This window comes from Nomascus leucogenys, chromosome 14, assembly GCF_006542625.1.
Source record: "Nomascus leucogenys isolate Asia chromosome 14, Asia_NLE_v1, whole genome shotgun sequence".
NCBI lineage: Eukaryota > Metazoa > Chordata > Mammalia > Primates > Hylobatidae > Nomascus > Nomascus leucogenys.
Window position 1 is genome coordinate 50,232,969 of NC_044394.1, and position 22,356 is coordinate 50,255,324.

The following is a 22,356-nucleotide window of genomic DNA, read 5'->3' on the forward strand; positions in this document are numbered from 1 at the left end:
GTAAAGTCTAGATACCAGCTTCCTTTAAGTCATGGTCTGATGTTTTGCATACTTTAAATAAACTGCTGAGTGGATGAGACTGGCAAGACCACCATGGGAGAAGAGACTTCAGGACTAAGACACAGGGACACAGCCTTGGAGACAGAGACAGAGCTGAAGGTTGTCCCAGCACCAGGAAGTTGGTGGAGACGTCTCGTCCATTTGGGCTCTGTTAGCTGATAACCTCTGGAGCACCCCTTCCTGGAGTCTGTCTGCTCACCCACTCCCCTTCCAGCCCCCTTGCCTGCTCCTAGGCTGCTGAGAAGAAATGGAATCAACTTCCAGCTGCTCTGCTTGTGGGCTGGATTCTTCACTCTTCCCGGGAGATGTCTCCCTCCCACAGGCAATTGGACCAGCAGCCAGGCCTTGGGACTAAAAGAGAGGTGTGAGCGGCGCCTGTGTCACTGGGGCTTAAGTCTTGAACAAAGGCTGTCTGACTGGGTTCTCCCAGGCTCGGCTGCCACTTAGGGGCCAGCAACAGGGTACCCTTTTTTTTTTTTTTTTTTTTGAGACAGAGTCTTGCTCTGTTGCCCAGGCTGGAGTGCAGTGGTGTGATCTCAGATCACTGCAACCTCCAACTCCCTGGTTCAAGCAATTCTCCCGCCTCAGCCTCCCGATTATAGGCACCCACCACCATGCCCGGCTAATTTTTGTATTTTTAGTAGAGACGGGGTTTCACCATGTTGGCCAGGCTGGTCTCGAACTCCTGACTTCAGGTGATCTGCCCGCCTCGGCCTCCCCAAGTGCTGGGATTACAGGCGTGAGCCACCGCGCCTGGCCGGCGGTGCTTTAACTAGGCTGGCACCTCACTGCACACAGTGCATCAGAGTCTCTCCCGTGCTATTTCTGGGTCTGCTCTGTGGGGCTCACGCCCTCGTGTGCTCCTGACCTGCAAAACCAGGCCCATCTGTAGCTGTGTTGTTCTCCCGGACATGAGGCCTAATTGCCTAAAAGCAGAGAGTGTAGGAGTCTTGGCCCACTGCTCACCCCCTCAGCCAAATGAGTTGGAACTCTGACCCCAGCCCCAGTCTCTGGCTCTGTCCTTGCTCCCTTGGGACCTCAGCCCTGCCTGGGATCCTGTTCCCATTTCCTGGCTTTGCACTTCCTTGTCCTGACCATCTTCTGCTGCTTCAGCCCCTCCAAGGCCATATCATGATTCTGCTACCCGCTCCCCGCATCTGAGCCCTGCCTCTCCCCATCCGCATCTGAGCCCCGCCTCTCCCCATCCGCACCACGCCGTCTGCCTGCCCCGAGACCTCAGTGGTCTCTCAAACCAGTCTCCGCATCATCTCTCATTTTATTCCCATTTCTTTCTACCTGCTCTCCTTGCTTCCAGCTCCTCCACAGAGCCTCTCTCCAATACAGTGGTTCTCAAACTGTGGTCCCGGGACCCAAAGGAGCAGCACGTGGGAGTTTGTTAGGAATACAAATACTCTGGCCACAGCCCAGCGTTGCTGAATTAAAAACTCTTGGGGCAGGGACCAGCGATCCGTGTTTTCAGCAGCCCTCCAGATGATTTTGACACAGTCAAGGTTGAGAACCTCTGTGTCTTGCACATCCTCCCTGCAGCTTCCAGAGTGTTCTTTCTAAAATCCAGGACAAGCCCTCTCATTCTCCTGCCCCAAAACAGCACATACCTCTCTCTTGCCTTCAGAATTAACTTTCAACTCTCTTCTTAAGAACAGTATCCAAGGCTCTTTACCATCTTGCCCACGCTTTCCTCTCCAGCCTTCTCCTTTTGACTATGGAAGGCCCGGCGTTTCCAATGTTGCCTTTCTGAAGCCTTCCCCATCCTCCTGGTTGCTCTTCTAGGTGCTCTGAGTCCCTTGCGCCGCCTCTCTCCTAGAGAGAGTTTTAATGTACTATAATTACTCGGGAACATATTGATCTTCCCTATTCTCAGTGAGGTTCTAGAAGAAAGGATAATGGTCTTACTTAGCATTATATTTCCAGTGCCAGCCACTGGGCCAGTGCAGAGTAGTTGCCAATATGAATCTATTGGTGGCAGAAATCAATATAAATCTTCCTAGTGTCTATCAACATCCCACCCTCACCCCCAGCCATCCTACCAAGCCCACTCATCCTACTATCTTGACACAGCGCCCACTGGCTGGACCCTCAGGGCCGCCTGGGATCTCTCTCCATCCCATCGTATTCCTGTGAGTGCTACTAGGCCAGGTCACTTCCAGCCCAGTCATTCTGCAGCCAAACGGCTCATAGGAAGAGTGAAGGTGGGGGCCTTCCCGGACCCCCTTGCACCGGTGGAGTTCTGTTCTCCATCCCAGGGGTTTCAGGGGAGACAACCTCAGTATCTCCTTCAGGCCCCATCCAACAGTACAAACGATTCCCAATTCCCGGAGGAAAGACGCCCTGGCTTCAAACTACCCTCCTGTGACGGGACTTAAGGCTGCAGGGCAGGGCTTGGGGTGATATTCATTTTGCCTACTGCCTTCTCCCATTAGATTTACCTTCCCCATGATGTCTGCTTGCACCAATATTAAAATGAGCCTGCATTCCCTGTGCACACGGCAACAGCTCGGCAATCTGGAGGCAAGGTAGGAGGCGGAGAGGCACGGAAATGAAGTCTCTCTGCCTCAACCAGCAAAGTGAACCACTCCCCAGGTAGGCCACCAAGGATGGTAGTCACTGTTTCAATGGGATCTGAGTGATCGAATTAACTTCCACAGGATTTCTCAGACCTGTCAACAAACCGGCTTCTCAGGTGAGTTTTGCCAAAGGACGGAGCAGAGATGCACAGAGGGGCTCTCGTCGGATACTCAGGTTCAGGTTTAAGGAGCACAGGCACTTTTGAGGCGGGGATAGAACCAGAGTCCCCAGTTCTCTCGGAGCCACCCTTTAGGGCCTGGCCCAGGCTCCTCTGAGCCCTGAAACCCCTCCCACTCAAGGCCCTCCTGTGTCCTTCAAACTCCAGCTTCCGAGGCCATTGGAAGGTAGTGAAGGGGGCATGGTGTTTGTTTCTCTGTGACTTCCTGGCTCTGGCTGCAGCAGGCAGTTGGCTTGTGTCACACTCATCCTCAGTCATGATTAGGCACACCCACACCGTCCCCCTGACCACACTCCAGAAAAAGAGCCTGCAAGCGTCCCTCTGTAAGTGGAAGCAGCCTCCATCTCATTGGCCCTCCTGGAGACCGCCCGGGTCCCCTTCTGCGATGATGCCACACAGACCCGCTCCATCCTCTCCCCACACCTTGCCCTCAGGTCACCTGGCAACCTCACGGCGGCCAGTCTGGCCCGTCACCTAATCACCTGTGGCTGTCAGCATCCACCTGCCTCCCCGGGCTGGAGGGAGCAGGAACTCAAATGCTCCCCTGCCCCTGGCTTCACCTCCACCCTTCAATCCCCACCACTTCCCCAGACCCTACAGAGGCAGTACAGTGACCAGCATTTGGCACCTCACCCTTTGCTCGCCGCCCAAGGCCCACTCTGCGGCTTAATCTGTGACATTTAACATAAATAGTTTTCTATTCCCAGCTGACCTTTAATGGCTTTTATCATCAGCTGTGGTTCCTGGCAGCCGTACAAGAGCCGGTGTCGGCTGCCCGAATCTATTCCAACAGAATACCCAAGGAGAGCCCACAGTTTTCGCCGCGTGAAGCTGGGGGTGTGTGCCTGGAGACGTCTGCCGAGACTTGAGCTTGCCACTCTCGGCCCGGAAATATCATTACGTGTTTCAATTAGAATTAGTGGGGAAGCCAGTTATTAAGTGGTTAGTTATTATGGTAATGGAGACAGTCCACAGTAGCTGGTGCGGGCCACTCTTGCCTTCCTCTAATGGCCATTTTTAAATCCCTAATCCCTCCCTGATGCTCTGTTTGCAAGTGCAGTAGGATGGAAATGGGAGGAAAGAGACCAGAAAGAGGTGGGTTTTGCATCCCCTTCTTCTGCTCCGTGCCCCTTCCCCCACCAAGATACCATTCCCAGCAGGTGTGTGCTGCAGTGACATTAGCAAACCCTCCGCCTGAAATCCCAAGCTGTGTCTTCACACCCTCAGAAGCAGAAGAAGTCATTGTCAAGGCCAGCGCCCACTTCCACCAACCCCTCCGGGCGTCTTTCCTCCCACTCACAGATGGTCACCGTGTCATCACGGAACGGATGTGAGAGGACCCCTGTGGAGGTTTGGGTTTTGGCAAAGACCCTGCAGATACTGAAGGTGCAGAGAAGTGAATGAGGACTCTCAGGCTGAAGGGCAGGAGAGTGGAGCTCTGGGCCCATCCTGCCAATGACCTTGGGCAAGTCACATGTCTTCCGGGAGCTCCAGCCCTTCCCTGCATACTGAAGGTTTGGACCAGCTCTCAACCCTTCCTCTGCTCACCTGAAGGACATGGCATTCCCTCCTCAGGGGTGATGGCCCATAGCTGGGTAAATCAGGGATGCTTGCCCAAAGTCACTGCAGCAAAGTTAGGCAGAGGCATGGCAGAGTCTGGAGTGGGGGTACGGGGACCCTGCTCCCCTCCCTCACTGATGCTCAGTCTTCTTTGCCTGGAGGAGATGCTTGCAGAGGTGCCTTCTTATCTTGTATTTTTTTTTTTTTTTTAGACAGGGTTTTGCTGTGTCACCCAGGCTGGAGTGCAATGGCACAGCTCACAGCTCACTGTACTCTCGACCTCCTGGGCTCAGGTGGTCCTCCTGTTTCATTTTTTTTATGTTTTGTAGAGATGGGGTCTCCTCACTATGTTGCTCAGGCTGGTCTCAAACTCCTGGGCTCAAGTAATCCTCCCACCTCAGCCTCCCAAGTAGCTCAGACTACAGGTATGTGCCACCACACCCGGCTAATTTCTTTTTTCCTTCTTTTTTTTTTTCTGGTAGAGACGGGGGTCTCCTATGTTGGCCAGGCTGGTCTTGAACTCCTGGCCTCAGGCAATCCTCCTGTCTCAGCCTCCCTTAGTGCTGGGATTATAGGAATGAGCCATCATGCCTGGCCCCCATCTTGCTTTCAAATATTCCTTTCCCACCATCCCTCCCTCCTCCTTCCCCAGGCCCGAGTAGGTCAGCAGCTTCTCTGCAGTCAACAGGCAGAGCTCACAGTCTTGGTTCCAGCCTTCATCAGCCACACGCCCTAAGGCAAGTGCAGAGCCCCTGATCCTCCCTTTCCTTATCTGATAACATAAGTGATGCAAGGGAAGCCATCTACATGGGCTGGCAAGAGGCGAGGACTGTTACTGGTCATGATTATTGCTGTTATTATTTTAAAGACCGTCAGAGGGGAAAAAAGAAAAGAAAAAGAAAAAAAAAACAGGAAGCAGCCCACAGTGGCTTCCTTATCCTTGAACTCTGATAGGTCCTTAAGGAGGGGAAGGAAAAGAGATGCAGAGACCAAACAGGAGGTGAAAGGGGCAGAACAGAATAGAGATGACTAGGAAGAAAAACAGAATGGGAAGCAAACAGACAGAGAGAGAGAGGAGAGAGAGAAAAGAGAGAGAAGAGACAGAAAAGAGAGAGGAGAGAGAGAGAAGAAAGAGAGGAGAAGAAAGAGAGAGAAGAGGAGAAGAAAGAAGAAAAGGAGGGGAAGGGAGGGGAGAGGAGGGGAGGGGAGGGAAGGGGAGAAGAGGAGGGGAAGGGAGGGGAGGGGAGGGGAGAAGAGAAAGGGAAGGGAGGGGAGAGGAGGGAAAGGGAAGGGAGGGGAGAGGAGGGAAAGGGAAGGGAGGGGAGGGGAGGGAAAGGGAGGGGAGGGAAAGGGAAGGGAGGGGAGGGAAAGGGAAGGGAGGGGAGGAGAAGAGGAGGAGAGGGAAGAGGAAGAGAGGGAAGGGGAGGGGAGGGAAAGGGAAGGGGATGGGACGGGAAGGGAGGGGAGGAGAAGAGGAGGAGAGGGAAGAGGAAGAGAGGGAAGGGGAGGGGAGGGGAGGGGAAGGGAGGGGAAGGGGAGGAGAGGGAAGAGGAGGAGAGGGAAGGGGAGGGGAGGGAAGAGGAGGAGAGGGAAGGGGAGGGGAGGGGGGAAGAGGAGGAGAGGGAAGGGGAGGGGAGGGGGGAAGAGAGGCCCGTGGGTGGTGGGGTGGGAGGCTGGTGGAGGGAGAGGTGCTTAGTTTGTTTCCTTCTGCTCAGCTGTGCCAACAAAAAAGAAAATGAATCTGTGAAGCCCAGACAAGGTGGCCGAGTCGCAGTGCTGAAGCACAGCTCAGTGGAGGAGGTGGCAGGCACGGGGCCCAGAGAAAATTATCTTTCTAACCACTACGTTGGTACCATAATCACCTTCACGCGGCAGCTCTGGTTCCTGGGGGAGGGGCCACTGGAGAGCCACTTGGTTTGATTCTTGAATCTTTTGACACCGCCTGTCACGGAGGGGTGTAATTAGGCTGCACTGTACCTTACCAGCAGCCCAAGCCGCATGCACCTCACAAGATGAGAGCAGGTGCTACTACTGGAGCTGCCGGGCTGGGCTGGGCTGGGCTCTTAATTGGCTTATGTGCTTCTCCTGGAGTCTGTCCTGTTTTTCCAGGGATGCAGATACCTCCTGGACTGTGGTGGGGATTGCTCTGTCAAGGGGTCTCTGAGGGACCAGGGACCCTGCCGTGATGCTGGTTTGGGGGCAGGGTGGTGGCAGGTGAACTCTGGCCCAACCAGCTAATGGCCTGAGAATGTGCCCTGCCTGCTCCGAAGAGCTCCCTGACCCCAAAGAGCCTGCTGTGCACACATCTGAACCCCCATCCCAGGTCTCTGCACCTTGCTATAGAAAGTCAGCCATGGAGACATGTGTGGCGACCGCAGGAGCACCGGGAGGGAGGCTCTCCTTGCCTGGGAAGAGACCAGCCTCTTGTTTTCTATGGTGGACAGGCCAAAGAGATACAGTCTCAAGGGTTTGAGGATTTGGAAAATGGAAGAGATTTGAGGATGGCCAGGAGGGGTTTGGAGCCCTGTTTTGCTCAGCAAAGAACAGAGTAAAACAGGGCTGTTTATCCAGGTCCTAAATGATGGGGATGCTGGCGTCTGCCCAGCAGCCCACATGCTGGGGGCATGTGTTCAGGCAGCACTGCTCCCTCCTTCTCCCTGGAGCCTCAACCTCTCCTTGGGTGTGCAGGAATCTTCCCCTCTATCCTGCAGCGGCAATTTTAGATGAGGGTGGCAACTTTCCCCTCTTCCACAGCCAGCGCCTGCTCAGCAGTCTTCCTGCATGAAAAGCTGAACAGGAGCCCCTGGTCTAATCATCCCCCACCTGGGAGCAGCGGGGCTTCATGTAAAAGTGTGGAACCAACCAGAGCAGGGAGAGGGGGTGACCTGGGGAGGGGCCACATACAGGGATGCCCTGGCCCATCCCTGAATGTCCTACACCACTCTGCTAGGCCTGGGAGGCCCATGCATGGACAGGAGGGCACGGCACCCTATCGAGGGTCTGCAGGATTCTGGAAGGTTGAATGTCATGGTGATAATCAGCTCAGCTCTGGGGTCCAAATGCCACTTCAAATCTCAGCTTCACCAGATAGGGGTGACCATAGGCATGGTTTAACCTCTTTATGCTCTGTCTTCTCATCTGCAAAATGGGGTAGTAAAGGAATTCTTGAATCATAGAATTGCTGTGAGCACTAAAGCGGATAGCTAAGGCAAGAGCTTGGCACGGGAGACAAGCTTCACAATGTCAGCTGTAAGGTTCCTTCAGCGTCATCTCATCAAGTCCTTTAACCCCAAACAGGACAGGAGCCCAGGAAGTTTTGAAATCCTAGATTATTCTATCGAAAGGTGGCTTCTAGGTCTCCCAGCCCACACTTCTCCAGGATGCCCATCTCGGCCACCCCAGGTCCCGCTTCGTTGTTCGAAAGGAAAGCTCTGGCCCAGCCTAAGTTGTAGCGAGGTGAAATGCCTTCCCCTGCCCCCTCTAAATAGTAGTTCCGGGTCTTCTGGAAACTCACCAGCAGCCACTCTGGATCCCTGTGGCCTGTGGACCTGCAGCGTCACTGTCCCCCGGGGGCTTGTGAGAGACACAGCGTCTGGAGCCTCAGCCGAGGCCTGAGGTGCCAGAATCTGCCCCTGGCCCAGATCCCCCGAGGATGTGTAAGTGCAGAGAGTGTGGGAAGGCTGCTCCACGCCTCCTAGGAGACCACAGGTCTCTCTCACCACCGTGACAAGCTTCAGCAATGTGTCCCAGGGAAATGCGAGCTACCTGCAAGTAAATTATTATTAATAGTTACAGCACCAACATTTGCAAATAATGTCATTTTTGAAAAAGGAGGCCGGGCGCAGTGGCTCACGCTTGTAATCCCAGCACTTTGGGAGGCCGAGGGGGGTGGATGACGAGGTCAGGAGATCGAGACCACGGTGAAACCCCGTCTCTACTAAAAATACAAAAAATTAGCCAGGCGTGGTGGCGGGCACCTGTAGTCCCAGCTACTCGGAAAGGCTGAGGCAGGAGAATGGCGTGAACCCGGGAGGTGGAGCTTGTAGTGAGCCAAGATTGCACCACTGCACTCCAGCCTGGGTGACAGAGCGAGACTCCGTCTCAAAAAAAAAAAAAAAAAAAGGAAATTAAAGCTGACTCAAAGTTATTCCTATCAAGACATCACACTTATATGTGCATTCCAACATGCTTTCTTGAAGGGGAATTACTGTCATGATGCACACGCAGAGGGGACCCCGTCAGCAGGTCTCCACTAAGCAGGGAGGGCCTAACCCACCCTTCCTCCTGAACAGCAGTCCTACCCACTATGTTCCCAAGAGGCGGTCAGTCAGATGGTGTAGGAGGCAGAATAGCCCAAGGCAGCCACATCGATGCTGGGCAGGCCTCGTTCTCGGAAATTCTTCCTTACATTGGCCTGCAAGATGCCGCCCTGGAACTCTCACCCTTCCCTGCTAAGTCTCTGGCTGCAGATAAAACTAGCCCACCTCCTCTTTCATAGGACACAGCTGTTCCTTCCCTTTGCTGCCAAGTAACTAATTGTTACAAACTGAGCGGCTTGCGACAACAGAAACTGATTCTGTCACAGCTGTGGAGGCCGGACGTCCGACAGCAAGGTGTCACCGGGACGCACTGTCTCCAAAGGTTCCCGGAGAGGATCCTGCCTTGCCTATTCCCAGGCGTCCCTTGGTTTGGGGCTGCCAAGCTCTAATCACTGCCTCTCTCATCTGTGGTTTTCTCCTGCTTCCCAAATCTCCCTCTGCCTCTGTCTGTCATGACACCTGCCACTGGATTTGGGGTCCCCCCTGAATCCAGAATCTCATTTTGAAATCCTTAACTTAGTTACATCTGCTAAGATTCCTTTTCCAAATAAGGCTCTGGCAAGCAGGACGTGGACAAATCTTTTGGGGGCCACTAATCGACCCATAGGACGTCCATTCAAATATTTAAAGGCACGCTCTCAACCCATAGCCTCTTCCCCACACAAAGACAAATCCCAGAAATCTTTCAGTAGATCTTCTGTGTGATCTACCATCAGTCTGACTGACACCCCTGGCCCTGAGCAGAATGTCCGTCTCCTCCTAGACGAAGGACTTGAACAATTTTTTTTTTTTTTTTTTGAGACAGAGCCTTGCTCTGTTGCCCAGGCTGGAGTGCAGTGGCACAATCTTGACTCACTGCAACCTCTGCCTCCCGGGTTCAAGTGATTCTCCTGCTTCAGCCTCCCAAGTAGCTGGGACTACAGGTGCCCGCCACCACGCCCAGCTAATTTTTTGTATTTTTAGTAGAGACAGGATTTCACCATGTTAGCCAGGATGGTTTCAATCTCCTGACCTCGTGATCCGCCCGCCTCAGCCTCCCAAAGTGCTGGGATTACAGGCGTGAGCCGCCGCGCCCGGCCACGGACTTGAAAGATTTTAACCTGGTAGGATAGGATGAGTTATGATGGGCAGTGGGTGGTGTCATTTAGTAGAGAACTTGAAAAAGGAGGTTCCCAAAAGCAGGGCTGGGATGTGGGTGAGGCAAGAGAAGTGCCCGGAATCTAAGGCACCACTCTCTCTCTCAGTCTCATGCACGCAGGCCCATGAGCGTGAATGTCTGCTTACATCCACACCCTGGGCCTCGCTCTCCTCTCCCTAGCCCTGGCCTGCCCTAAAGAAGCCAGCTGGGGGACTTCCCGGCCCACCTCTCTGGAGAAACGTTCCAGAACTGAGCCACCCACCGACGTGAGTGAGCTTCCTGCGAGAGTGAGGGGAGACTCCCTGAACCTCTGCTGGGTGCACCCCACCGCTGCCACACCGGGTTCCCAGGGGTCGGTCCCATCCCTGCCTGGGGCAGAGTCAGGGAGAGTCCTGGGAAGGGGAAATGGCACATGGTAGAGGGTTCTTTGCCCTGAGGGTCTCAGCCACTGCAGCTTATTCACCACGCATGGGAGTATCTGGGGATAGTGCCCCCTGGGTTTGGCCGGTGTACAGGTTCTGCGGTGGTTCCAGGCATTTCTGGGCAGACAAACCACCGGAGACTCAGATTCTTTCATAGACCTCCTCTTCTAAGCCCCTCTGGAGGCTGAGGGTGAGTCCTGCCTGGCGCAGTGCCCACCCAGCCTCATCTAGGTAGCGGCTATCACTGCACCAGTTAGGAGCTTACAGCTGGTCCCCAGCCTTCCTCCCCCTCTGCCTCCTGGGCTCTTTTAACAACCCTCATTTGCATAGCTGTTTTGAAGTTTTGCAAATAACTTTTTACCTCTCCTTTAATGGGACCTTCACAATGACCTTGACATTTCTTCATGAGCCCCATTGTACCAAGATGAACCTGAGGTGAAGGCAACAAATCCGCTGCCCCGGGCTCCACAGCTCAGAATCTGCGGTCAGGACTGGTCTCCAGGTCCATCCCTCCCAGTGATCTGCCCTTCCTTTGCCAAGCATCTTGGACTAGATGTGCAGCTGGAGTGCCCAGTGAGTCCAGGGGAAGCACCAGGCCCGCGGGCACAGGCCTGGTCACCTACAGAGTTGCATCTTCTGACCAAGAGGAAGAATTCATGAAGAGCCAGCCTCCTGGCCTGGCAGGCAAGGGTTTTACCTGGTCATCAAACTTTTTCAAGAGGCACCAAGGAAGCAAATAGCAGGTGGTCAGGCCAGGATGGACATGGTCAAAGTGAGTCAGCTTGTTTCCTGGAGCTGCTAACCCAGCCGCCACCCTCTCCGGCCTTCCAAGAAGCAAATTCTCTGGTCCCGCTCGCAGTCAGCTTGTACCTGGGTTGCTCATTCTTGAAGAATGCTCACTGCTGGGCCCGCCTCTGTTTCTGAGATGAGGCCAGGAAAGGTGGGGTGGTCTCACTCTGTGTCCTCGTTCCACCACACCCGACCCCTGGGACAGCTGAGAAATCTGCAACCTTTCACAGCTGGTTGGGTTTCAGCACAAATGGGCAGGTGCCTAGAGCAGCCGGCAGGATCCACTCATCTGAAAACACTTGGGAAGCTCCAGGGAACAGCTCTCCATCCAAGCTGGCGAGAAATGAGGTGGGCCTCAGCCTAGGCCCAGATTCGTCAGGGTAAATGCCACCTGTGGGAACTCAGGCTTTGCCTGGCAGGGGCCCTCAGAGCCGTTCTGAGATGACTCTTGTTTCTGCTGCCAGCAACGGCGGGTTCCATCTCATTAATCCTCAGGACTGGTTCTTTTTTTTTTTTTTTTTTTTTTTTGAGACGGAGTCTTGCTCTTTCACCCAGGCTGGAGTGCAGTGGCGCGATCTCGGCTCACTGCAAGCTCCACCTCCCGGGTTCACGCCATTCTCCTGCCTCAGCCTCTCCGAGTAGCTGGGACTACAGGCGCCCGCCACCACGCCCGGCTAACTTTTTGTATTTTTAGTAGAGACGGGGTTTCACCGTGGTCTCGATCTCCTGACCTCGTGATCTGCCCGCCTCGGCCTCCCAAAGTGCTGGGATTACAAGCGTGAGCCACCGCGCCCGGCCAGGACTGGTTCTTTAAGTCCACCTGGGTTTAGTCCTTGACTTCACTATTTACTGGGTGACCTCAAACCAGTGACTCAACCTCTCTGAGTGCAGGCATCCTTCTCTGTTAAGTGGAAGTACCCATAGAACCTCCAACCTTACAGGTTGTTAAAAGGATCACATTAATTGATGGATGAAAAATACTTGTAATGCGTAAATATCTGGCAAATGCACCTCCTGGTTTTAGATATATTTTTTTCTTTCGAGACAGAGTCTCGCTCTGTTGCCCAGGCTGGAGTGCAGTGATGTGATCTCAACTCACTGCAACCTCTGCCTCCCGGGTTCAAGTGATTCTCCTGCCTCAGCCTCCCAAGTAGCTGGGATTACAGGTGCCCACCACCATGCCCAGCTAATTTTTGTATTTTTAGTAGAGACGGGGTTTCACCATGTTGGTCAGGCTGGTCTCGAACTCCTGGCTTCAAGTGATCCACCTGCCTCAGCCTCCCAAAGTGCTGGGATTACAGGTGTGAAAATGCAGTTAGTGTTAATGTCATTACTGTTGTGATGGGAAGCATGCCAAGGGTCAGGCAGCAGCCATGCCCTGCCCACTCACCCACCTTTCTGCTCTCTTCATAGTCCCCCCAATACCAAGTTTCATAATGCCAAGGCCCACTGCTACTGTTATGAGTGGAAATGGGTCCCCTCCAAATTCATATGTTGACATCCTAACTCCCAGCACCTCGAAATGTTACCATTTTTGGCGATAGGGTCTTTAAAAAGATAATCAAGGTAAACCGAGGCCACTGAGGTGGGCCCTAATCCAGCATGACTGGTGTCCTTATAAGAAGAGGATATGTGGACAGAGACATGTGCAGAGGGAGGACCACCGGAGCACACAGGGAGAAGACAGCCAAGTCACCAACCCTGCCTACACCTTGATCTCAGACTCCCAACCTCCAAAACTGTGAGAGAAGGAATTTCTGTTATTTAAGCCCCCTAGTCTGTGGTGTTTTGATAGAGTAGCCCTAGGAAAAGGATACTGTTCTATGGGACCCATCGTAGGTTCTGGAAAGCATTTGTTCTGTAGTACGTCAATAGAACTTGTGTAAAAACAGGGTTCTGCAGTCAAACAAGTCTGAGAACCACTGGGTCGAGCATAGCTCACCAGGTTTTCTTTATGGGAAGCCTCCTCACAGCCATGACTGTGCTCATGGGTGTTTTGAATCCCTAGGAGAGGAGAGATTTCCCAACCTTTCTTGAACATGGAATCCTCATCATTGCAAAACATGGGCTTTGTGTTCTGCAGAACAGGCTTTCCAACATGCTGGAAGCCCAGACCAGCAGGGGTGGGGAGGAGGCACGGGGGTGGGGTAAGACCCGGGGCCCTCTGCCTGTGCTGGTGAGTCCCTCGATCTCCCTTATCAGACAAGCAGCAGGGCCAGCCAGGAGTGCCACGTTTTATGGCTCTATCATGTGTGAGATCTTGCCCATTAGGGAGAAGCTGTCAACACAAAACATAGATTTCAAGATACACTTTCTACTCCAGGATTATGAATAACCCCTTCGATCATTAGAACCAGAGCATTTTTTAAAAATCCAATTTGTTTCCCACTTCGGAACCCATTTAGTTTGCTTCTTGCCCTCGGGGTTAGGGAGGGAGGGCTGGAGGCTGGAGCCTTCCAGAATCCTGGCTCTGGAAACCTTGCATCCCCAGAAATTGTGCAGGTTTTTCATCTGAAACCTTGATTTTCCTAGGAATCATCTGTTATCCATTTCCCATAACCCAGCTGTGTATTTCTGTTGGAAGGTGTTCCCTTTATAATCAGACAGAGCTGCAGGGAGCCCTGTGGAGTGGGCAGCATCCCCCAGAGGGCCAAGGGGAGACATTCCAGACAGTCTTCCAGCAGAGAAGTTTGGGAAGATGTTGATTTCATCTGTCAAGTCCTAAAGCAATGCATTAATCCAAAATTAAACAAAAACAAAAATATTCACCAGGCAAAGGAGTGTGAAAAATCCCCATTTCTGTCTCTCTCTCCTCATCAGCGACAGAAACCGGGGCTTCCTAGAAGAAACAATGCACTCCCCACCTCCCTCTGTTTGTGCTGCAGTGAAAACTGACACTAGAGATTCATTGGAACATGTGCCCTCGTTCCACTCTCATCAGCCCACCGTGGGGACAGGAGCTGTTCATCTTTTTGGCTCTGCTTGCAGCCTCCAGAACACTTGTGAGAGGCACCTTGCGGGCACCGTGGTCGGATGAGGCCCCTGGGGCTCTTCCAGAGGCTGGCACTCTCCGCAGTTGTCGCTCACCTACCTGCTCAGGCCAGGCAAGGCCAGAGTGGACAATGTCTTCCCAGCAGGCCAGACTAGTCTCCCAGGAGGCTGAGGCTGCTGTATCACTCACCAAATCCTCTCATCTGCCGGCCTGACCCTGTGCGATGCTGGAAATAGCACTCGAGCTGGACGCCCTCCCTGACTTGGAGAAGGGCAGTGCCCTGGAAGGAGAGGGCACAGAAGCAGCTGTTTACAGAACCTCCAAGGGCTGCAATGGGGCAATGGGGTGTGCAGGAGAGTGACCAGGAGCCCGGGGCAGCTGGTGACCCACCCCTCCAGGCATTTGTGAGGTGTCAGAAGAGGGGGCCCCTTAAGCAGGGCCTGCAGAGATGGCTAAGAGTCCATCAGGCAGATGAAATGATTTGCTTTCCTCACACTTATCAAGCTTAGAAATGACCTCCTTCATGCATGTGAATGACTTTATTCATGTATATGACTCACCTTCTTCATGCATGTGATGATCTTATTGTATGTGACTCACTTTCATGCATGTGATAACCTTATTCATGTAGGTGATTTGCCTTCTTCATGCATGTGATGACCTTATCCATGTATGTGACTCACCTTCTTCAGGCATGTGATGACCTTATCCATGTATGTGACTCACCTTCTTCATGCATGTGACGACTTTATCTATGAGTGTGACTCATTGTCTCCCCATCCCCCTAAAACATAAACTCAATGAGAGCAAGGCCTTCGTCTACTTCTTTTTAATCAGTATGTCCCCAGTGCCTAGCTCAGTACACAGTAAGTACTCAAAACTACGTATTGAATGGTTGGGAATGAAGGCCAAGGGAGAGTCAGGGTGGGAAAGACCTTGACAGAGGGTGACAGGTGCCTGCCACATCCCCCCATCTTAACAGGAATCACCCCCTGACTTCCCACCCTGACAGGTCCCAGGACGGCCTCACCAAGAGGTGCATGGCCATGAACCATTCCCCTTCATAACTCCCAGATGCACCAAGGTTGCCATGGAGAAGGCCCAGATGAGGTTCCTGGGCTGCACCCGCTTGCCAGCAGGTACAGAGCAGCGGGTGGGAGCCGCTGGCTGGCCCTGCCACGCACCCCTCAGGCTCCCGCTCCTGCCTCCCCGAGCCTCAGTCCTTTCAGCTCTCATTTGTAAGTGGGCCTCAACCCAAGCGCAAGATTCAGCGGGAATCCGGCCGGGTTCCCAGACGCTTAACTGGAGCTGGGCTCTTCATTACCCACACACCTGTTCCCCAACACCATATGGTCTGAGGTAAATAGACTATAATTGTTTATCCAGAGTCCATTCTGCCGTGAGTGAGTGAGTGAGTGCGGGGCCGCCTCCGCCGCCACCTCCACCTCCCCCGGCCATCACCCCTGCTGCCGCTGATCCCTCACCGGGCTGCTGAAGGACGAAGCCCCACACAAGGTTAAAGAGTTTACGGCTGTCCTGGCAGAGCCACCTTCCACGCCCGGGGCCCACCTTGGAGCAGCTTCTCCAGCTCCAAGGAAAAGTCCCTGCCTAGCTACGCAACTGCCGGGAGCTTGGCAGCCGGGTCTCCCTGCCCTGCCAGTGTGGCTGAGCAGCCGGGCCCCTCGCTAGCCCTGGGATCATTTATCTCTTTCCCTGTGGAGGCCGGAAGACGTCTGAGAAGGGCCTGGGCTTTGGAGCCTGGAAGGCATGGGCCTCGCCTGGATCTCCGCGCAGCCACTTTCCAATTGAGTGGCCTCAGGTGAGTTTCTTCACATCTCAGGCTTTGGCGGCTGCATCTACCAAAAATCAGGGCATGATTTTTTCTGCATCGCGTGGTCGTTCATAACAGAAGGCGTTAATGTTCACCGGGTACGTCCTGTCGGGTCAGCATGCTGCTGTGTGCTTTAGAGAAAGGACCTCTTGGAGGAAGGCGCTTTGATTATAAACACTTTACAGGGGAACAAAGTCAGGCTTAGGCAGGTGAACCCGCTTGCCCAGTGCTACCCAGCCAGAAACTGGGGAAGCTGGAATTCTAACCCAGTTCTGTCAATTTTGGAAGCTGATCTCCTGACCACCATCCTATATTTACATGATGAGATCATGCATCAAAGGGGCCTGGCCTGGTGCCTGGCATATCGAAGAAAATCAATAAGTGCCCATTCTTTTCTCTCTGCCCTTCCTTCAGTGAACAGATGCCCCCGCCACTGCCACTCAGGTTTCTGAGAGGCATCCAGAGCTCTGGGCTGCCAATGTGTCCTACCCCAAGATAGAGTATAAACAGAGCAGAGCCCGGTCCCCTCCCCAGTCCCCTTGCCTTTGTTCCTGGCCAGCCCTACCAGGAAGAAATGGCCCTTTCCCACCATGCAGCCGATCCCCAGATAGTCCTGGACCACCATGCAGCCAGGCAGAAAAAGGAGGAAGGCAGGACGGGCAATGCCCCAACAGAGCTGAGCTCTCAGCCCCAGAAGGAGTCAGATGAGTTGATCTTAAGAAAGAGCAAGGGCCCCTGAGCATTTTGGGGACTCTGGCTGAAAGCATGACCCCATGCAGGAGGCAGAGTGCTCGGCACCTTGGGGGGAACGAGAGCCACATGACAGCCTGGACACTCAGGGCACCTGGGTCCTCTCTTCAGGGGCACGGGAGAAGGCTGCTCTTCACCATCTCGCCACCTGAGTTTTTCCCTTTCCTGCCCAGAGCTCGTCCGCCTGCCCAGAGCTGCTCCAGTAGGATGGATGGCATCCCCAAGCCCAAGAGAACAGATGCTGTGTCCTCTTAATCTGCACAGAATTGGTCTTTAATATGATGAAGGGCTTCTAGACCTTTCAGCTCTGACGGATCCCCTATGTAGCAGAGTCACTGGCTCTTACCAGAGCCTACCTGGGCAGGCAGGTGCCCTCGGGTGGGCTCAGAGACTGTCTCACCCCCAGCCAGTCGGCAGCAGCTCCCCCAGCCCAGAGAAAGGATGAGACCCAAGTCCTATCCTTCCAGACACTGTCATCCCCCTGGATAGACAGACATCAAGTTCCCACTACACACACACTCATCGGTCCACAAAGAGGAGCTCCACACGTGAAGCACATGGCCACAAGGAAGCTAGAACACCAGGGGGAGCAGAAACAAGCGTTGCTTGTGGGATAATTAGGGAAGTCTTCCTGCAGGAGGTGCCCCCAGGGGCCTTGAGAGCTCTGATCCCCATCAGTTACCTGCTGGCTCTGTGGAAGGTAGAGAATCAGGCAGGAACAAGAATTGCAACCAAGAAAAAATATATACGGAAAAAAAAGGAAAAGCTTTTCCTAGCTAGTTTTCCATCTGCCTACGGGCAGACCCTTTGAAGAAGAGCCTGCGGCCCAAGCAGCAGCAGCAGCCACCTCCCCCATCTCCGGAAAGGGGAAGGAGTTTTACAAGATACTTAAGCTGCTGTATAAATTGGCACCTCAGGGGATGCCATGCAGATCTGCCTTGGCCTGATGAGCATGGGGTTATCTGCAAGCCCAGGCATCAGGCAGGGCTGCTGGAGTGGTCAGCAGGGTGCCCCCCTGCCCTCATCATGGGAAAGATGCAGTGTCCTGGAAGTAGGAGTCCCACTCCCTGGGAATGTGAGCCTCTGAGGAAATCTCTGTAACTCAAAGACTTGGAGGGCCAGGCGCAGTGGCTCACGCCTGTAATCTCAACACTTTGGGAGGCCAAGGTGGGTGGATCACGAGGTCAGGAGTTTGAGACCAGCCTGGCCAATATGGTGAAACCCCATCTCTACTAAAAATACACAAATTAGCCAGGCATGGTGTCATGCACCTATAATCTCAGCTACTCAGGAGGCTGAGGCAGAAGAATCACTTGAACCTGGGAGGTGGAGGTTGCAGTGAGCTGAAATTGTGCCACTGCACTCCAGCCTGGGTGACAGAGCGAGACTCCATCTCAAAAAAAAAAAAAAAAAAAAAAAAAAAAACAAAACTTGGAAACTGGACTCAGGTGTTCTGGTCAGGGTCCTGGGTGGGGGTCAGAGTCCTGGATGAAAGGGAAGAGGAAGGAATGTGTCCTGGACTCCTGTTCTATGGCTGGACACGGGACCAGGCACTTTATAGATACTCTCTCATTTAACCTTTGAAGACCTTCCTGCTAGGTATCATTGCTACTCTCATTTCACAGATGAGAAAACTAAGGGCCGGAGAGATGAAGTCACTTGCCCAAGGTCACAAAGCCAGAAGGGGACAGAGCCGGCATTTGAACCCAAGCCACACACTGTGCCTCTCTTTGAATGTCCCACTTCGGTCAGGAAAGGTGGAGCAACTGGAGGCAGTCCCCAGACCTTTGCAAACTGTCCTGGACTTTGTGGCACAACCTCGGGCCCTGAGATGCAGGGGACACACAGAGCAGGCAGGGTTTGAGACGAGGGAGAAGGGCTGTTCTCCCGGGCTCGTTCCCTTATCAGAACACCTGTGTCCAGCTTCAAAGCCACGGCCGTCACTGCCAGGGCCCCGCCCACACCTCTCGGGCACCCAGCAGGCAGCCCATGGCACAGGTATCTGGGACTCACCTGAGGGCTTCTCTCAGCCCAGGTAGGGGCCGAGCTCAAGGGGCTTGGGAGTGAATGTCCCTGGAAGCAGCCTCGGCCAATGTCAGATGGACTCAGAGGATGAAACCTCCAGCTGCCTAAATTCCGCAGTGGAACTGGGCCCCACTGCCCATGGCGGTAACCCGCTCAATAGCCCGGCATCCTGCATTCACTTCTTCCTGTCCCTGTCTCCTTCCCCACTCCCCTACTAGTACTTCCCAAGATCACCTCCCAAAGAAATAAATGCATGCAACCCCTTGTCTTGGGTCTGCTTCTGGGGGAACCCAAGCTAAGCTCTCCCCTGTGCATCCGTCCTGCACCCATCCCTGTGCCTCCCGTCCACCTGACCCCCATGCATCAGGAAAATGAAGGTAGCTTTTCTCCTCAAGGAGACGTAACTAATAACAAGATCACAAGCAACCCAAGACACAGACATCAAATATTACACATCCAGAGTGAGATCCGTATCTCTCTATCTGGAGCATCGTGTGCTTTAGAGTGACGGCGCGGCTGCCGACCCTCTCATTGATGAAGTATGTTATAAGTGCTAAGTAATAATAATACTGTAAAATGCCTCAGTGCTCAAGCATGAGCTCTGGGCTCCAGATAAAATGCCAGACAGATAGATTAGCAGACGGAGGAAACGCTCCAAAAGCCATCTCCCCACAGCTCCCTGGGCCTAATAGATAGGTCCAATCAACCCACTTCAATTACTACTTGGGGACTAATAGCCAAGAGGCTGATTAAATCCCCTGCTCAAGCACCTGTGCTGTGCAGAGCTGGTGACAGGATAGCAGGACAGGTGAGAATGAGGAGAATGAGACGGTGTGTGCTTTCCTTCCCTGGAATAGGGGAGCGTGCAGGTCGTCTGGGCAGATCTGTGCTAATCCTGCTGCAGTTCCGCATCTGTCTTTACTGAGCCATGTCCAAAGCCCAGGCCACCATCCCCCAGCACTGGCTGGGCCCGGAGCAGGGCTGGCCATCCTCTGCTGTCCTCCTTGGCTGACTCCTCTCCACTTTCCTTCAAGAGAAAATGGAGAGGCTGAATGAGGCCATGGAGAAGGAGAAGGACAGCTGATTTGCTCGTCCTCGGGGGATAATTTGGGGGAAGGAGGCGGTTTGCCTCAGTGGAGAGCCATTAGAATGAAACCCAGGTGGAGGGGAGCACCAGGCAGTGAGGCCTGTCTTAGAGCGAAAGGCAGGAAGAGGGAACCATGGCCAAAGCATTAGACAAGGGCCCTTGAGGACTGTGGGCCCCAGAGGCTAGAACTTGAGTAGGGGCCATGAGAAATGCAGAGAAGGAGAGGTTCCAACTCCCAGAGACACTGCCTTCCACGGAGGGCTGGGGGGCAGGTGAGGGCACCCCAGGAGCCACAGGTGGGTGACTGTCAGCCTCAGTCTCCACTGGCCCCCAGACACCTCCCTGTGCCCCATCTGTTCCAAGGTATGAAAGGTCAGTGACAGCTGTTGCTGCAGTGGGAGGGGCAAGGCCTTCCCCAGTGGAAATGTGTCATGTGTGTTCTGCTGAGCCAGGGAGTCTTTTTTCATAGAGGGCCTTTGACCTTCAGAAAAATATTTGAATCAAGGAGTGCGGGAGAAGGAAGAGGAAGAAGAGAGAAAGAGGGGAGGGAAGGAAGAGGGGGAGAGGAAAGAGAAAGCAAAGAAGAGAAGGAGGAGGGAGAGGAGCAGGAGGAAGGAAAGGAGGGAAAGAAGGAAAGAGGAAGAGAAAGAAGAGGAGGGAGGGGGAGGAGGGAGACCATGGGAGAAGGGAGAAGCAGCAGAAACAATTTACGCTAAATGTTATATTTGTGAGAGAACACAACGAAACGTTTGATTTTCTTCCTAGTCCATCTGAGAACAAAACAGTGTGAATGTTGCTGAACATGTGTTTTTTAAAAATGAAAAACAGAGAATGTAAAATCGTATCCAGTCCTCCCAACAAGCAATATCTGAATGCTCACAACTGGGTCTGCCGATCCGAAGGGACAGGGCTGTGTGAGGGAGGAGGTGGGGAAGGGGGCACCTTTGACAATAGGCTAGGAAGCCTCTGGGTCCCAGAGACCATGGAGCCGGAGGAACTCGCCCCTCCTTGTTAAAGAAGAACATATAAATGCTCCACGTATGGAAACTCGACTTGTAAACTCTCATTAATCATGAGCCGGAGGTGAGCAGATGGGAAATGAAACAGCACCAGCAGCAAGCTGGGGAGCCCCAATGTGAGCGTGAACCGCGGGGAGGCCCAGCCTGGGAGGGGCAGCCAAGGGCGGGAGGAGGCGGAGGTGGGGCCGCAGAGCAGGAGCAGGAGTGGCACGTGGAGGCTGTAGCCAGAGGGGGCTGGGATATGGGAAAGACACCAGTAGGGAGGGCCGCTCACCTGCAGGTGGGCACAGCGGGAAACATGAGTGAGGGGCTCTTTCTTGCTTTTCGTTCCAGAGGGTCTAAGAGAGAGGAGAAGGGGTGCCTGTGGATGGCAGAGCAGACCCTGCCTGGGCCAGGTCTGGGCTCTGCCCAGTACATCCCATAACATTCCAAATTCCTCCATAACCCTCTTTCGGGTTTTCATTCTAACAAAGGAGGTGCCAGACTGGTGTCCTGCTCCGTGGAAACAGGTCTCTGGCTCTGCCTAGGGGCCCCTCTCTGCTTTCTCCCATGTGCCTCGCTCTTCCTCCTGTGTTCCTTGCTCTTCCTCCCATGTTCCTTGCGTTTCCACCCAAGCTTCAGAAGCCTGCCTGGTCACCTCAGTGGGATATGTGGCTTGGCGCATGAATCCGTTTGCTACGGCCGTCATGACAAAGTGCCACAGGCTGGGAGGCTTAAACAACAGAAATTTGTTCTCTGGCAGTTCTGGAGGCTGGAAGTCCGAGATCAAGGTGTCGGCAGGGTTGGTTTCTTCTGAGCCTCTCTTCTCCTTGGCTTGGAGGTGGCTGTCTTCTCTATGTGTCTTCACGTGGTCTTCCCTTTGTGTTTGTCTGTGTCCAAATGTCCCCTTCTTAGAAGGACACCAGTCATACTGGATGAGGATCCACCATCATTTTAGCTTGATCACCTTTTTTTTTTTTTTTTTGAGATGGAGTCTTGCTCTGTCACCAGGCTGGAGTGCGGTGGCGTGATCTCGGCTCACTGCAACCTCTGCCTCCCGGGTTCAAGCGATTCTCCTGCCTCAGCCTCCCACGTAGCTAGGAGGCATGCACGGCCATGCCCAGCTAATTTTTGTATTTTTAGTAGATGGGGTTTCACCGTGTTAGCCAAGATGGTCTTGATCTCTTGACCTTGTGATCTGCCCACCTTGGCCTCCCTAAGTGCTAGGATTACAGGCGTGAGCCACTGTACCCTGCCTTGATCGCTTCTTTGAAGACCCCCCATCTCCAAATGCAGTCGCATTCTGAGGTGCTGGGGTTGGGTGTCCACATCTGGATTTGAGGGGGTTGCAGTGCAGCCCATGGCAACACCCAGCAGAGGAGATGCATAACAAGGGCAGGGTGGGGAAGGTAAGAGGCAGGGGTTCGGGAGGCTGAGGTGGGAGGATCACTTGAGGTCAGGAGTTCGAGACCAGCCTGTCCAACATGGTGAAAACCTGTCTCTACTAAAAATGCCAAAAAAAAAAAAAATTAGCTAGGCAGGGTGGCGGGTGCCTATAATCCCAGTTACTTCGTCTAAAAAAAAAGAAAGAAAGAAAAGAAGAGAAAAACAAAAAGGAGGC

The 22,356-nt window shown here is 53.6% G+C and overlaps 1 long non-coding RNA gene across 1 annotated transcript; it reads right to left on the reverse strand.

Annotated features, from left to right (window-relative positions):
* Positions 1–7,451: 7,451 nt before the first annotated feature.
* LOC100580906 lies at positions 7,452–21,444 on the reverse strand. Its single transcript, XR_004033260.1, has 6 exons — positions 21,394–21,444; positions 21,031–21,094; positions 13,646–13,786; positions 12,995–13,332; positions 7,899–8,145; positions 7,452–7,522 (listed from the first exon to the last, which is right to left on the reverse strand). It is a non-coding gene; the product is annotated as an uncharacterized LOC100580906 (long non-coding RNA).
* Positions 21,445–22,356: the final 912 nt, after the last annotated feature.